Genomic DNA, 18155 nt, shown 5'->3' on the forward strand with positions numbered 1-18155 from the left:
TACAGCTAAGCTGAGAACCGTAGGTGCGACGAGACCTTGAGGGACCGGCCATCATCAGAACTGCACGACTTCTATCCAGCACGACCGCCGAGGGATCCTCTGGTGAGTGCTTTGGGGTCCAAGAAGCCCCGACCCTGAGCAGCTCCAGCACCGAAGTCCAGCCTCCCAGCATCTCCACGATCTGCGTGGGGCCCTTCTGCTTTTTGCTGCTCACCGCATTGTTTGGCTACTAGCCCGCTGGCTTGTGGCCTTCCTAACGATGCCCGACGACATCACCACTGCTGGTCTGGTTGCTCCAGACTGGCCCTTGCTCCCTTCCAAAAGAGGAGCACCCCGGACCCTCCTGGTCCACTCCAGACGCCATTTTAGGTCCACCGCGTGGGCTTGAATTTGCCAAGACTTGTTGCCCCAATCCTGGGTCCAGCGACGTCGACAGCATCATCCATCGTGGGACAGCTCGCACCTCCATCCTGGTCGCCGACAACGCCTCCTGGTCCGTGAGACTGCGGAGCCCAGCATCGCCCACTCACCTAGTCGAGGTGACTACCATCCGTTGCCCTCCTGGTGACATCTGACTACTGGCTAGTAGTCACGAACTTGGTCCCCTCTGCTTTCAGGTGTCATCCATCTTCGATCCAGGCTTGGATCACTCGAACAATCTTCACTGGTCACCTGCCAGCAACTTCTTTCTTCAGGCTCCTGGTTCGTCTACGAGGATTCCCGACGTCTTTTGAGACGTATGCAGCTGCAGCCCCTGGGCTAGGTAACTTCGGCATTTCGGTGCCCCAGCATAGCCTCACTATCCAAGGGTCAGGATCCACTGTCGTTTTCGATCTACCTTATCGGGTTCGCCCGAGAACACTAACTTTGTTTTTACTAGCTCCCATAGACTTTGTCCCGCATCCCGCGTGAGAGTGCACACTCTGCACTCGAGTCCCCTATGCCTCCTACTAGTAATCTGAAGGTTCAGTAACGTAGTCCTAGCGATTCCAAAGCCTATTAGCACAGTACTTACCTGCTAGTAATTTCGCATTCCACTTTTAGAGTATATGGTTTTTCGTGCCCCTCGGGCATTTGTGTAAATTGTGCAACTTGAAGTATTTTCATAAGAGTTTTGTTGTGTGCTTAGTACCCTGTCCTCATAAAGAGTACAGGGCTGTTGTGATTCTAATAAATACACTGTTTATTTTCATAACACTTGTGTGGTGTCCTTTCCCTTGGTGTTCAAGGGGTATATGTGATGGTATAACAGCTGCCTTAACACGCCCTCTAGAGTTTAGCCCGAAGACTGCTCGTATCCACGCTACTAGGATAGCTGGTCTAAGGTTGACTTACAACCAATCACCATAAGGGTCGTTTGGACTGATGCATAGTTATCACTAGAATAGTGAGCACTGCATATCAGGCCAACTTCTCACACCTGGGGACAAGGAATCTAAAAAACAAGACCAAGCAGCAAAGGTCTTTTCATCAGCGAGCATGGCTCTCAAGTCAAAAAATGCCACATGCCTCTTGGGGCGTTACATCCATGCCTTCATGGATTCTGAGAAAGTTGGCCCCTAAAATTCCAGAGGAGGACAGAATTTTTTTTTAATGAGGTGCTTGTTGACACTCAAGCTGCTGCTCGGCAAGTTATCCAGAGTGGGTTGGACACAGCTGATTCGGTGGTGAAAGTCATGGGATCTTCAATTGCCACCAGAAGAGCGGCATGGTTGAAGACTTCTGAATTCTCTGCGGATGTCCAGGCTGCTTTAATGGATTTGCCCTTTGATGGCTCGGGCCTTTACGGGAAAAAGGCTGATGCTGCGTTTGAGAGATTCAAAGACAGCAGAGCAACAGCTAGGTCTTTGGGTCTGCAGTCTAGAGGAACTGTGAGCAAAATGTATAGGGGATTTGGAAGTGTAGGAAGGTGGATATTTGACTATGGTTACCCCCAACTTTTTGCCTGGTGTTTTGCTGGTTTTTCGACTTAGTTGACCTGGGACCCTGCTATTCAGGGCCCCCGGCCTATTGCTCTCTCTGTAAAATGGATTCCATGTACCTTAGGTGCATACCCAATTGGATACTGAGTCACCTTATCAGTCCCTGTACAGTGTACCTTAGGTACCCAGGGCATAGGTGCACCCAGGGCCTACCAGGGGCTGCAGCATGTATTTTGCCACCCCTGGCTGGCCACCCAAATCTGACACAACTGGCTGCACGACAGCTGGGGCAAGGTGGTGTAATCACCCTTTGCTTTAGATATAGTATTCCTATATCTAACCCTAAAATGGAAACATATATTCCTATCAGTCACTCCTATGGCAGGCCTTATCAATCCTGAAGGCAGAGTGCTTGGAATTATGTGTGATGGTGCTCTGGCATGAGCTGAGCCCGTTTGCAGCTTGCAGAACCAAGTCCTAATAGCTGTTCCATGATGACGCGTACCATATACACTTAAGTGCATTATAATCCTCGCGGTTATTTGCCAACTTTTGTATCTGTTAGAATTGGGGGTCCCTGGTTGGCGCAGGTATGTACTTGCGACCAGCAGGGACCCTCTCTTCTACGTCAGGGCAAAGGATTACTCCCAGAAATAACCCCTGCTCACCCTCTAGGTAGTGTGGCGCAAGCAGTCTAGGCTAAACTCTGGAGTACATAGGGTTAAACATTTGCAATATCACACACAATGACCACTAACCCACCACACAATGACACCAAACTGTATTCTTGTAAAAATATATCTATTTATATATATACTTCAAGTAGGCTTGTAAATACAGTCTTGGTACAACTCAAAAATGGTTCCAGTGATTCTTTAAATATGCCACAGATCTTATTAGCAATAAGCCATCTTTAGTGTCCGTGGGTCTCAAAATGACCCTTCAATGCTTAATCTTGTCCCCACAATGGTTCAAGTACCGTGTGCTGCGTGCTGGTACAGTTCGTTGGTGCTAGTACGCTTCACAGAGCCTCAGTGCGACTCGTTCGGTAAATCCAGCACGGCCCCGCTAAACCTCACGCATCTCGCGTGAGAAGCGCACGGCGCTGAAGAAGGGGGCGAGGCGTACTGTGCGCGGGAGCTGTGCGAGGCGTACCGAAGCTGGGACGTCTCGCAGGTACGGCCTCACAGCGGAGGGGCCTCAGGGGGCTCGAGGGAGTGCGCGCCTCACGGACTTCGGGTCCTGAGCGCCGAGCACTTTACACACAGTCACAGTACCTTCTTGGGGGTGGGTTTGAAGGCCACAGCAGCGGGGGTCAGTTCTGGTCACGTTGCGGTGCTCCTTGGGGGCAAGGCAGGCTACGGCTCGTCAGGCGTAGGCGCAGGGCTCTCAAAGGACGGTGCGTTGTGGGGCAAACAGACGTACCCGCTGCACTTCCAGATCCACACGGACCCCAAAACCACCCTCAGAGGCACCCTGATCTACCGACCCCCGGGACCACGCACACAATTCAGCGAGGACATCGCCGACTTCATCAGCCCGCATGCCCTCCCCTCCGCTGACTACATCCTCCTGGGGGACATCAACTTCCACCTGGAGAACAACAACGACTGCAACACCATCACCTTGCTCGACAACCTCGCCAACCTCGGTCTCAAGCAGCTGGTGTCCACCCCCACCCACCTCGCCGGACACACACTCGACGCCGTCTTCTCATCCTGAAAAGACATCGCCTTCAGCCACGCCACCGGACTCCACTGGACGGACCACAGCTGCGTCCACTTCACCTTCAAAAGAACGACGATCCACCACCACCAGCAACAGGTTGCTCGAAGAAGCTGGAACAAGATCACAGCCGACCAGCTCGCCGCTTCCCTGAGCCAGCACCCTCCCGCCAGCTCAGCGAACCCCAGCCAGGCGGCCGACAACCTCACGAAGTGGATCAGCAACTGCGCGGACGAACTCGCCCCACTGAGGACCCCGCCCAGCAGACCCGGCAGCAAGAAGGCCCCATGGTTCACCGACGAACTCAAGAGCTCGAAGAAGAACTGCCGAGCCCTCGAGAAAGCCTGGAGAAGGGAACCAACACCGGACAACATGACCACCCTCAAGCTTGCCACCCCGAAGCACCACCAACTGATCCGCGCCACCAAGAAAACTGCATTCAAGGACCGGCTGGACAACAACGCACACAACTGCAAGGAACTCTTCAACATCGTGAAAGAGCTCTCCAACCCCAACGCCGGCAACAACGACATCACCCCATCGCAAGACCTCTGCAACTCCCTCGCCTCCTACTTCCACAACAAGATCGCGGACATACACAACAGCTTCAGCACTCAACCGACGCACGCCACGACCGAACCACCGCCCCCCACCACCACCCTCCGCGCCTGGACTCCGATCAGCACCGAAGACACCGTCCGCATGATGAACTCCATCCACTCCGGATCTCCAACCGACCCCTGCCCTCACCACGTCTTCAACAAGGCCGACGCTGTCATCGCACCCCACCTGCGGGACATCATCAACACCTCCTTCGACACCGCCACCTTCCCGGAGAGCTGGAAGCATGCCGAACTCAGCGCCCTACTCAAGAAACCTACAGCGGACCCCACCGAACTCAAGAATTACCGCCCCATCTCGCTCCTCCCGTTTCCAGCCAAAGTCATCGAGAAGACCGTCAACAAGCAGCTGGCCGCCTTCCTCGAGACGAATGGATCCCTCGACCCCTCACAGTCTGGCTTCCGAGCCAACCACAGCACAGAGACCGCCCTCATCGCTGCCACCGATGACATCCGAGCCCTGATGGACAACGGAGAAACAGCGGCCCTCATCCTCCGAGACCTCTCCGCGGCATTCGACACAGTCTGCCACCGCACCCTAGTGCAGCGCCTCAGCAACGTCGGAATCCAGGAGAGGGCACTGGAGTGGATCATCTCCTTCCTCGACGGAAGAACACAGAGAGTCCGACTACCACCGTACAAGTCGAGGCCACCGAAGTCATCTGCGGCGTCCCTTAAGGATCCTCGCTGAGCCCCACCCTCTTCAACGTCTACATGAGCCCCCTCGCGGCCATCGCATGCCAGCACAACCTCAACATCATCTCCTACGCTGACGACACCCAGCTGATCCTCTCCCTGACCAACGACCCCGCCGCCGCCAGAGCCGACCTTCACGAAGGGATGAAAGACGTAGCCGAGTGGATGACGACCAGCCGCCTGAAACTGAACTCAGACAAGACGGAAGTCCTCATCCTGGGCTCCTCGCCCTCCGCCTGGGACGACTCCTGGTGGCCCCCCACCCTGCGCACCGCACCCAAACCGACAGACCACGCACGGAACCTGGGCGTCATCCTGGACTCCTCCCTCTCCATGACCAGACAAGTCAACGCCGTCTCCTCGTCGTGCTTCAACATCCTGCGCATGCTACGGAAGATCTTCCGGTGGATCCCCACCGAGACCAGGAAGACGGTCACCCAGGCCCTCGTCACCAGCCGACTGGACTACGGCAACGCCCTCTACGCCGGAACCATCGCCAAGCTCCAGAAGAGACTCCAGCGGATCCAGAACACCTCAGCCAGACTCATCCTCGACATCCCACGACACAGCCACATCTCCGGACATCTGAGAGACCTGCATTGGCTCCCCGTCAACAAAAGAATCACCTTCCGTCTCCTCACCCACGCACACAAAGCCCTACACGATCAAGGCCCGAGCTACCTCAACAACCGCATCAACTTCTACGCTCCCAAACGCCATCTCCGATCAGCCAGTCACGCCCTCGCCGCCGTCCCCCGCATCCGAAGAACGACAACAGGAGGAAGGTCCTTCTCCTACCTGGCCGCCAAGACCTGGAACTCCCTCCCTCCCGACCTGCGCCTGACCCAAGACCACCTCTCCTTCAGGAAGAAGCTCAAGACCTGGCTGTTCGAGCAGTAGCAGCACCCCCCCCCCCGCCCCCCCAAGCGCCTTGAGACCCTCCGGGTAAGTAGTGCGCTCTACAAATGTCTGTGATTGATTGATTGATTACGCTTCGACCCTGGAGGGGGAGCGGCTGCAGGTGGTGCGGGCAGGAGTACGGGTTGAATCCAACGGGACGTACTCTCCTGCTGGACGCTCGTAGCTGTGCAGTTCACAGCAGCAGAGCCTTCCTTCAGTGCGATCTCGGCGGGGAGGTCGAGGCGGGGCGGAGGTCCGTCTTTACTTTACGGGCTACGGCGTTGGGGGCCAGCAGCTCGTGGTGCTTGGACCGGACGGGTCCTCCTTACGTTGCAGACCCAGGCTCAGCTTTTCCAACAGTTGACGGTGCTCGGCCCAGTGCGGCTGGGCTTTACTTTGCTTCCTGTGGGTCAGCCAAGCAGAGGTCTCGGTGCTCAGTGGACGGGGGACGCCCTGCTTCGTGGAATGTGCGGGGAGGGTTCCTCACGCACTCCGCTCCCCTGAATCAGCGCTGGAGGGTCAGACCACTTCAAGCAGCAGCTTCTTCCTTCTGGGGGGGGTAGCGCCCAATGTTCCTGGGGCGCAGTTCAGGGGGCAAGTTCCACAGCAAGCCCTTGGAGATCTTTAGTAGAAGTTTAGCACAAAGTTAGAAAATAAAGCAAAAGTCTCTTTCAGTCTTTTCTCTTCTCTCCTTCTGCAGCAAGGCACCAGACACAGGCCAGAAACAGCACTCCTCCTTGTAGTCCTTCCAGGTCCTTCTCTTCGGGCAGAGTTTCTTCTGTAGCGCAAACAGGATCTAATTTACAAGGAGCAGGGCTCCTACTTTAATACCCCATTTCCTTTGTCTTCTCAGGCCAGGGGGGCCTCTGCTTAATTTCTTTCAGTCACTAAGCTCTTGTTGGGTGTACTCTGGTGTCTTCTTTTAGTGTGAGGGGCAGGCACATCAGACGCTCTGCAGGAGGTGGAGCCAGATTTGTGTGGCCAGGGTCAGCCAGGAGTACCTTGTTGATGGTGCTTCGCCCTTCCTGGGCCAGGTGCAGCCTGAGTCATCAGTCGCCCCCCAGGGGGCAGAGCCAGCATTGTGGTGGCAGAGCACAGCCTGATTAAAAGTCCAGGGCCACTCCTACCTCCCACTAAGGTGTAATCCTTGCATTCACCACCTGTCATCCCCCAGCCCTGCCACTCACACATCCCAGACACTCAGATACACATCCTAGCAGAGGCGGGCTGAAATGGCATTTGCAAACACAGGATATTAAAATAACCTTTACTAAAAGAAGTATTTTAGTATTCTGAGTTCAGGCATACTAAACAGTAATTTCTACCATGTTCCCTGAGCCTGCTGGGATTATAGAGTGTAATAATTCCAGCAGCCCATTCTGGCCTAAAGGGAGCAGGTAGCCTTACAATAGTGAAAAACGAATTTGGCAGTAATTCACTATTAGGACATGCCACACACATCAGAGCATGTCCTACCTTACACTTACAATGCACCCTGCCCTAGGGCCTACCATAGGGGTGACTAATATGAAGTTAAGGGAAGGTTGAGGGGCTGGCAAGTGTGTGCACTTGCGCAGCCAGGATGACAGTACCAGACTGCATGCAGGTTCTGCAATGGCAGACCCTAGACACATTTTACAAGGCTGCTTCTGTGGGTGGCGCAACCAGCACTGCAGGCCCACTAGCAGTATTGGCATTCACAAGCCCTGGCACTTCTGGTGCGCTTTACTGGGGACTGACAGTGAATCCAATAAACCAATCAGGAATATCAATCACAGTTACCCATCTTGGGTCCAGCATCGCTGACAGCAGACACCTTCGTGGGACAGCTCGCACCTCCAGCCTGGTCGCCGACAACGCCTCCTAGTCCGTGTGACTGCAGAGTCCACCGTCGCCCACTCACCTGGTCGAGGTGACTTCATCCGGTGCCATCCTGGTGCCCACACAATCACTGGCTAGTGATTAAGAACTGAGTCCCCTCTGCTTTCAGGTCGTCTCCATCACCGATCCAGGCTTGGATCACACCGAACATCTTCACTGGTCGCCTGCCAGCAACTTCTTCTTTCAGGCTCCATAGACTACAACGAGGATTCCGGACGTCTTTTGAACCCTATGCAGCCGCAGCCCCTGGGCTAGGTAACCCGAGCATTTTGGTGCTCCAACGCAGGTTCACTATCCAAGTGTCCAGATCCTTTTTCGTTTTAAGTCTACCTAGTCGGATTCGTCCGGAAACAGTAACTTTAGAAACACTAGCCTCCATAGACTTTGTCCCGCATCCCGCGTGAGAGTGCACACTGCACCCGATCTCCCTAGGCCTCCTGCTCCTAACCTTAGTGTTTAGTAGGGTAGTCCTAGCGATCCTGAAGCCTCTGGATCTTGTTACTTACCTGCTAGTATTTCGCATTCCACTTTTAGTGTATATGGTTTTTCGTGCCCCTCGGGCATTTGTGTAAATTGTGCAACTTGAAGTATTTTCGTACAAGTTTCGTATTGTGCTTAGCTCCCTGACTCATAAAGAGTTCAGGGTAGACTTGTTATAAATAAATATACCTTATTTTCATAACAACTTGTGTGGTGTCCTTTCACTTGGTGTTCAAGGGGTATATGTGACGGTAAAACAGCTGGCTTAACACGCCCTCTAGAGTTTAGCCTGAAGACTGCTTTTGTCCACGCTACTAGGATAGCTGGTCTATAAGGTTGACTTACAACCAATCATCAATAAGGGTCGTTTGGTATGATACCGTGATCACTAGAATAGTGAGCACTATATATCAGGCCAACTTCTCACAGGAAGGTCCTCCTTTCGTCCCTATAAGCAGTCGCAACAGCAGCAACAACAGCAAAATCCGCTGTATAAATCATACTGGGGCAGACAAAGAGCTCGTCCTCTGGGACGTCAAGCTTCCTCCTCCTTCTCCTCTTCCCACCCCCCACCAACTTCAGCAAAGCAGCCCTAGATCCGGCATTCCAGGTCATGCAGGTCCTGTGGGGGGTCGGCTTACCTATTTTCCACAAGATTGGGAATTGGTCACATCGGACCTTTGGGTTCTCAATCTCGTGGAGAATGGGTATGGTCTTCCCTTTCGGGAGTTCCCTCCGATTTACCCTCCTTGTCAAGGGTTTTGCTCAGAAGACCACCTGCTGCTTCTGCAGGAGGAAGTCTTGGCTTTGCTAAGAAAAGGTGCGATAGAGGTGGTTCCGGAGCAGTAAAGGGGTCCGGGATGCTACTCCCGGTATTTCCTGATTCCCAAGAAGGATGGCAGACTTCGTCCAATCCTGTACCTCAGGATCTTGAACCTCTTTCTGAAGCAGCAGTTCAAGATGCTCACTCTTGCGCAGGTTCTTCAGGCGCTGCTGGAAGAAGACTGGATGGTGTCGATCGACTTGCAGAATGCGTATTTTCACATCCCCATCCTGAAGTCGCACAGGAAGTATCTCCGTTTCACGGTGGGTTCGCAACACTACCAGTTTGCGGTCCTTCCGTTTGGTCTTACTACTGCGCCTCAAGTCTTCACCAAGGTGATGGCTGTGGTGGCAGCACATCTCAGAAGGTCAGGGATTACAGCATTCTCTTATCTGGACGATTGGCTGATCAAAGCAGAATCTCCGGAGAAAGTGCTCCATCATTTGCAATTTACAACTCAGTTGTTGTACAGATTGGGTTTTTCAAAAAATGTGCCTGAATCTCACGTGGTGCCCTCCCAGCGCAACCTGTTCATAGGTGCTGTGCTGGATACAACTGTATGTCGGGCATTCCCTCCACCTCAAAGGATTCGCGACATACAGGAAATGATTCCTTTATTTTACAACTAGCAGCCCGTCCTGACGTTGTCGGGGTATGAATTGCTGCCGGCCAGTAGTATATTGTTTTGTAGGATTTTGTTTTGATAGCATTTTTTATCTGTGACAGGCCTGTGAAACGCTCCGATTCACAGTGCACTGCTGATGCACTTAAGAGTGCGCATTCAGTAGTGTGTGAACTCGAGTTTCCTTACTTTAGTTTTTCCTTGCAATATTATATAGCGCAAACTCGACAACATGGCATGAGCACAATTTACATTACAGAAGAACACATTAATTTGTGGTAGGCACGGGGAGACAAAGAAATTTGCCTGGAATCACAGGATGTTGACCTGATGCCGAGATTCGAACGTAGCTCCCCGGCTCTAAAGTTCGCAATTCTAGAACTTGTGGCGGGAGGTGTGTCTAAAAGTGTATATCGGAGCAGGCCATCAATGAGAGAGACCGGTGCATTTTTGAAATCAGTGGTGAAAAAATATGAGTATGTTGCTGGAGATGTGGGCCGCCGTGCTACCAATGTACTTACTGGGGGAGGGTAAACCCCAATTATTCCGCAACTTTCTTTCCGCAGACCATCACTCCGCATACTTTCATTATGAAAGTACCATGACTCCGCAATGCCATTATAACGCATGGCATTACATTTTATATGCTTTTACCACGCATACATTTACAAGGAAATTCATTGTAAATGCATGAATGGTAAAATCATTTTTTTTTTATGTTTGGATGAGGTAAGTATGGGTATAGGGGTATATGTTTTGGGGTACTGAGGTATATGTTTTGGGGTGTTTGGGTATGTTAAGGGTTCAGATATAGTTTTGGGTTATGGGGTACAGGGGTAGTTTTAGCGTTTAGGTATGGGTTTTGGGGTACAGGGGTATTTTAAGGTTCAGGGCTAGGTTTGGGCTTTGGGGTACAGGGGTATTATAGGGTTCAGGGGTAGGTTTGGGTTCTGGGGTACAGGGTTATTTTTATGGTTCAGGGCTAGGTATGGGTTTTGGGGTGCAGGGGTATTTTTAGGGTTCAGGGGTAGGTTTGGGTTTTGGGGTACAGGGGTATTTTAAGGGTTGAGGGCTAGGTTTGGGTTTTGGGGTGCAGGGGTATTTTAGGGTTCAGGGGTAGGTTTGGTTTTTGGGGTACAGGGGTATTTTTAGGATTTAGGTATAGGTTTGGGTTTTGGGGTAGAGGGTATATTTATAGGGTTAAGATGGGTTAGTGTTTAAGGGTGTTGGGGTATTTTAAGGAGTAAGGGTGGGTTTTGAATATGGGGTGCAGTGGTATTTAAAGGGAGCAGGGTGGACACCCAGAGCTGGAATTTACAGAACCTGGGAAGTAAAAACAATGAAATATTTGACACAACGCGCGCCCCGCACACACCCCCACCCCACGATATGAGACATGGCATGAAGGGCGGAATGTAAAAACAACAGTTGATGGACAGAATGCAGAACAATGTCATACATTCACCCTAATACAGAGATCTGGGACTATATCCATCATTTTTTTTGCACTCCACACCAACCCAGTTCAGACATGGCCATATGCAAATCAGCCTTGACCCTGTGCCTCATGGAAACATTCCAGGACAAACTGCCATGCCGTGTCTTTCCTGGACCAGACTCAAGCATCCTAGAACCGATTTCTGGCTATCAGCAGTCTTCAGCCAAGACAGCTTGACTCCAGTGGTGTGGAGAGCATGGGACTCACGTCTGAGCATACCCATCCCACTCAGGGTGACAAATGCAAAAACAACAGTTGATGGACAGAATGCAGAATAATGTCATACATTCACCCCAGTACAGAGATTTGGACATAAATACATGGTTTTTTGCACTCCACACCACCCAGTTCAGACATGGCCATATGCAAATCAGCCTTGACCCTGTGCCTCATGGGAACAGTCCAGCCCGAAGGGCGGAACGTACCACACGCCCCCAGCATTTGTCACGCCCCCCCAGCACAAGCCCACAGCACAACTCAGACACACCCACAAGGGACTACTTTTCTGGCATGGTTCCTTTACTTTTTAGATGATTATGGTTGGCGTCTGCATAGTCTATGTCCTTCTGCTGCAAATGCCCTTTCCAACGCTGTATCGGGTGTTGTGATTGGTGCTGTGGTTCCTGAGATTACCCGCCTCAAAGGTTTGGGCTCTCTCTTTATTATATTAGTATGGATGGGGCGGTCGTTCCAGTCCTGAAGGTCCTTCGTCTGCTCGGTCTGATGGCTTCCTGCATTTTCTTGGTCAACCATGCACGCTGGCACATGAGGGCACTCCAGTGGTGGCTACGCAGGCAGTGGTATCAACACAACGGAGATCTCGGGGAGTCTGTGAGGATCTCAAGAGAAGCTGCAGCGGATCTGACTTGGTGGGGCCTGGAAGGCAATTTGTCTCAGGGAAAGCCTTTTCAACTGCCTCTGTCAGTGGCCACAGTGATAACGGATGCATACACTCTAGGGTGGGGTGCTCATCTGGGGGATCTGGAGATCAAGGGTCTTTAGTCTCCAGAGGAAACGTTACTCCACATCAACCTTCTGGGATTGCGGGTGATTCATTTGGCGCTCAAGGCCTTCCTCCCTTCCCTTCGCGGTCAGTCGGTTCAGGTCCTGATGGACAACATGACCGCGATGTGGTATGTCAACAAGCAGAGAGGAGGGGGATCTCAGGGTCTCTGCAGAGAGGCTCTGTGTCCTTGCTCTTGGGTTCAGGACCATCAGATTTGTCTGATGGCAAATTATCTGGTCGGAGTTCTGAACGAACGTGCAGACAGTCTCAGTCGGCAGTTCTCGGCGGATCACGAGTGGAGGCTTCATCCAGAGGTTGTTCAAGTCTTTCGGACGTTGGGAACTCCTCGGGTGGACCTGTTTGCCACTCACGGGAATGCTCACTGCCTGTCATTCTGCAGTCTCCAGTATCCGATGCAGGGAGCTTTGGAGGACGCGTTTCAGGTGAGTTGGGACTCACAACTCCTTTATGCGTTTCCTCCCATACCCTTGATTCCTCTGGTTCTGAGGAAGATACGTCAAGACCGGGCCCAAGTCCTATTGATCGCCCCGGATTGGCCAAGAAGGGTGTGGTACACAGATCTTCTCCACCTGTTATGTTATGTTATGTTACAGTGTTTTTGTATAGCGCAAATCACCACTGGTCTCTAAGCGCTTCCAAGAAAAGGTACATAACCTGACACAACCCCAAATGCGCCCTCTGCCATAGAACCACCTTAGGGTATAGATGTTATCTTTTTAAACAGATGGGTCTTTAAGTTCTTTCTAAAGGATAGTAGTTGCGAGTCTTCCTGCAGAGAAACTGTTAGCTCATTCCAGAGTTGCGGAACAAGTACGGACAGAGCTCTGCCCCCTTTAGATTTAAGCTTAAATCTGGGTACACTCAGTTTGCAGGCTTTACTTGACTGTAGGGCTCTCCCTGGCATGTACTTCCTCAATCGCTCTTTGATGTACTTAGGAGCCTTACCAAAAATGGTCTTATTGGGCCACACAGAGACATTTAAACTGCACCCTAAATTTGATAGGCAGCCAGTGCAGCTTCAGGAGAAGGGGGGTCGCATGAGAGCTCCTCGGCAGAGAGCAGATTAACCTAGCCACGTCATTCTGCACAACCTATAGTTTCCTCACAAGTTTCTGCGGTAGGCCTAAATACAAAGCATTGCCATAGTCCAATCGGGAGATGATAGTAGCGGACACTATGGATTGCAATGTAGAGATAGACAGAATGGGGTTCAACTTCCGAAGTTGCCTAAGCAAACCAACGGAGGAACCTACTACTGCAGAGACTTGGTGGGCCATAGAAAGATCTACGTCAATCTTCAAGCCCAGTCTTTTAACCACTCTTCCTGGAGATGGTGTTTTCCCTAGTTCTGGGGGCCAAAATAAATCACACCAGGGGTTTTCTAGATTGGTAATAACCAACACCTCCGTTTTCTCAGCGTTTACTTTCAGAAGGTTGTTGGTCATCCAATTTACAGTGAATCTAAGTAAGTTCTTTACTGATTCCTGTGCTTCTCTCGAGTTCTCCAACTGAACAAGCAGTTGGGTGTCGTCGGCATAGTTAAAGACTTGACAATTCCTATGCGTTAGCTCCTCCACAAGAGGTTGAAGGTATATGTTAAATAACAAGGGGGATAGTGCGGACCCCTTGGGTACACCCCAGATTACAACATTGGCCTCAGATATTTGGTCTCCCAATTGCACTCTCTGGGTCCGACCAGTAAGGAAAGATTCAAGCCACTTAAAAGCTTGCCCTGTTATTCCCAGCTTCGCGATACGATCAAGCAGAATTGAATGGCTGATCATATCAAACGCCGCTGACAGATCCAATAGAATCAAGGCACAAGGCTGTTTATTATTATCTGCCCTGATTCTTAGATCGTCAGCGACCGTAGCACCTCTCCTCATGCTCCTCGTGCCCGCCGCTCCGTCTCCCTCTCAGGGCAGATCTCCTCTCTGATGTAGGGGCAGGTTCTACACCTCCACCTCCAGACCTTACACCTTCATGCCTGGAGATTGAACGGGGCAACATGAAGTCTTTTTCTCTCCCACATGATGTGGTGGATATCATTTTGTCAGCCAGGCGTGATTCCACCAAGTCTATCTACTCTTATACATGGTCTAAATTTGTCTCTTGGTGTGCGGAGAAGGCCATTGACCCTTTGAAGGTTCGATTGGCTGATATACTTCTGTTTGCACTTTCTTTGGCTCAGCAAGGGATTGCTAGATCTACGGTCAAAGGTTATCTTTCGGCTTTGTCGGCATTTCTCTGTCTGCCGGGTCAGCCGTCCTTATTTAAATCACCTATAGTTTTAAAGTTTTTAAAGAGCCTTACAAATACATTTCCTCCTACTTCCTTTATTGGGTCTTGAATCTTGTGCTCACTTTCTTGATGGGTTCACCTTTTGAACCTTTGCACAAGTGTCCCTTGAGACTGTTGTCTTTTAAAACGGTCTTCCTGATTGCAATTACCTCGGCAATGAGGGTAAGTGAGCTTCAAGCTCTTAGTTCAAAGCCCCCATTTTTGACCATTCATGCTGAACGAATGGTCGTCAGGACCAGGGCTGCTTTTCTACCTAAGGTGGTAACCCCTTTTCATCTGGGGCAATCCATTACCCTCCCTACCTTCTATCTTCCCCCTCACCCTTCTAAGAAGGAGGAGAGACTTCACCGCTTGGACCCTAAGAGGGTGGTGAGCTTCTACTGGGACAGAACCAGAGAGTTCAGAGTGGATGACCAGCTCTTTGTGGGTTTTATTGGAGCCAGAAGAGGCAAGGGGGTGCACAAGAGCACGCTGTCAAGATGGATTGTCTTGTGTATCAAGATAAGCTACTCTCTGGCGGGTAAGGAACCTCCTGAAGGTTTAAGAGCTCATTCTACTAGAGCACGGTCTGCTACATATGCTTTGTCTAGGGGTGTACCTGTAGAGGACATTTGTAGAGCGGCAACTTGGGCCTCCCTCCACACTTTCGCGAAGCATTACTGCTTGGATCCCGAAGTGAAGAGGGACGGCCACTTTCTGTCCTCCAGGATTTTCTGGTATAGGAGAGTGGACATCCTCCGCCGAGGGTGGGGACTGCTGTGGGACTCTATTCACAAGGTGAGGAATCCACTGGCAGATGTATCCATCTTAACTTCGGTAACACTTTTTCTGGTGGATACAGTATCGGCCTGTGGATTTCTCACATGCCCACCCGCCTCCCCGTTGTCGACTCTTCTATACCTAAGAGAATGGCAATGTTTTAATGTATATATGTTACTTGCAAAAGAAGTGTGTCATTATACTTGAGTTGCAACATTGTCTTCACACTGTGTGTGTTACTTTGACTATTTTGTACTGTGTACACTGTATATCGGTGTGTCCGTGTGCCTCGAAGGCACGGAAAAAAGGGTGGAACTGATGTCATCACGCCGACGTAGGCCTATTATGGGGTCGGTGATGTCAGCGAAGCCGCGCGCGATGCCGTGCTTCTGTGACGTCGTCGGCGTGGAGCTACAAAAGATTTTCCGAATGTTGCTGACGCAGGGGATTATTCACAAGGTGAGGAATCCACAGGCAGATTCTGTATCCACCAGAAAAAGCGTTACCGAAGGTAAGTAACTTGTTCAATACTGCAATAAGTGGCAGTCACTCAAAACACAAGAACACACTATACACAGGACCCATTCCTCGGATTACACGGTTATTACAGACTCGGGCCGTATGCACTACTGGCATCTGTCGAGATCCCTGGAAGTGAGTGACATGCTCGGCGTGTTGACAGCGCAGCTCCATGAAGCCTTGGTACCTCGGCTGTGCTCTGAGAAAGGCTAGCAAGGGGAGGGCATGAGGTGGAAGGGGAGATTAGTCTCTGCCTCAGGTGCATTTGAAAAGCTATCATTCTGCAGACTCTGGTACCGGCTTCCTCTTTTGGGCAGGGGGGACGGCGTCCACCCAGGAAAAAAACAGGTAAAATAAATGGGGGGATGCCGTCCACCCGCGTGGTACCCCGACTCGAGGCCTGATCTTCACCTTCCCAGATCTCCCCTGCTACTTCTGGAAAGGGGCTGTCTGTAGAGAGCCACCGTCAGGAGCCCCAGCCAGCTGGATCGAGATTGCCTGGGGCTCCAATGCGCAGACAAAGTCAGTCTGCCAACCGCAACCTCCGCCACACCTCGTGCACTTAGGTTTGTGTGCTGGCCATGGTGTCGCGAGGAGCGCTGCTCTTCTCTGCCTTCACAATGCCAGCTCCTTGGGGTGGTGGGGGATGTCCATTGCGATTGTTCCTATTATGCAAATTATTTTTGCGATTCTCTATTTTGCTTGTTTCTTATTTTGCGATTCTCGCAAATATGGAATCGCAAGTGTGAAATTCGCATTAAGATGCATGAAGAAATCGCAATTAGCGAAATTTGAAAAATCGCAAATTAAGAAATCGCAATTAACACTAACTTCAAGTAGGTGGTAAATAATTTGAAAGTATAAAAAACAGTCCAAACTGCTTTTTTGAAAAGAACAATGGCTGCACTTTACCTGATAGCTAGGAGGCTGCGCATTCAAGCTCTTGCACGGAGGAGACAGAGGCAGGAGAGGATTTTCAGGCTGAGGATAACCTTGTTTCAGCAGACTGAAGAAGACATTTTTGAGAAATATAGACAGCATCCACACACCATTTTGGACTTAATTGTGGAATTGAAGCCTTTTTTGGAGCATGAAACACACAGAACCCATTCAATACCTACTCATGTGCAGGTTCTGTGTTCCCTGCATCTTCTGGCTTCTGGATCTTTTCAAAGGGTGATTTCAGAGGTTGGTGGAGTGTCTCAGAGTGCTTTTTCACGATTTTTTAGAGTTTTCCTTGATGCAATGATGAGTAGGCTGCAACATCATATTTACCTCTCCAGCACAGCACAAGATATCCAAATTACTAAATTTGATTTTTATCAAATTGCACATTTTCCACATGTGATTGGATGCATAGATAGGACACATATTGCCATTACTCCTCCTGCTGCAACTGAATTTGTTTATAGAAATAAGAAACGTTACCACTCTTTAAACATTCAAATGGTGTGTAATGCCAAGTACATAATCCCAGACATAGTGGCAAATTACCCTGGAAGCACTCATGACTCTTACATGTTCAGACACAGTGGATTACATGGACGTTTGAGGGCTGGGCAATTTGGAGATGGATTTCTTCTTGGTAAATGGATATCTCTTTTTTTAATTTCCTATTTCTCAAAGATAACCAGTGACATTCCGGATAGTAAACTATTTCTTATATTACCATGTAGGTGACAGTGCATATGCTGTACGTGATTTCATTTTGACTCCTTATCTAAATCCAACAAATGTTCATGAAAGGAGATACAATAAGGCTCACCATTGTACACGTGGAGTGATAGAAAGGACTTTTGGAATTTTAAAAAGCAGATTTAGAATAATTCATAAAAGTGGAGGTCTCTGCAATATAAACCATCCTTGTGCTGCAAAATCATCACAAGTTGTGAAATGTTACATAACATGGCCATGAGAAAAGGAACACAATGTGATGTAAGTGACCCAGAATCTTCAGACAATGATGATGTACCTCCCCCAGGAAGAGGTGCTGCAGGGGTAGGAGCTGCAGCAGGACGACAAAGACGTGCAGAAATCACAAACAATTACTTTTAGGTAAGAATGAAAAGCATGACAACTGTTTTTAAGTTTAGAAAGTTTTACTTCATGTAACCAAAACTTGAAAAAACATTGCAATTAGCAATTTGGAACCTGTTAATACACAGGACATTCATATTTAAATGAAGGAAAAATTTTATTAAAGAAAACATTTTTTATGTTTAAGAAACTACTTCTTGCGCTGCCTGCTGCTTGTGCGCAGCCCTGCCCCACTGCTCCTCACAGATGCAGGTTGGGTGGCATGTCTCCCACTCCTGCGGTCACTGGTGTCTGATGTTGGAGATGGGTTGCTGCTGCTCCTACTTGCAGTGTCCTCTGTTTCCA

Source organism: Lissotriton vulgaris, chromosome 1_1 (assembly GCF_964263255.1).
Source record: "Lissotriton vulgaris chromosome 1_1, aLisVul1.2, whole genome shotgun sequence".
In the NCBI taxonomy this organism is placed as follows: Eukaryota; Metazoa; Chordata; class Amphibia; order Caudata; family Salamandridae; genus Lissotriton; species Lissotriton vulgaris.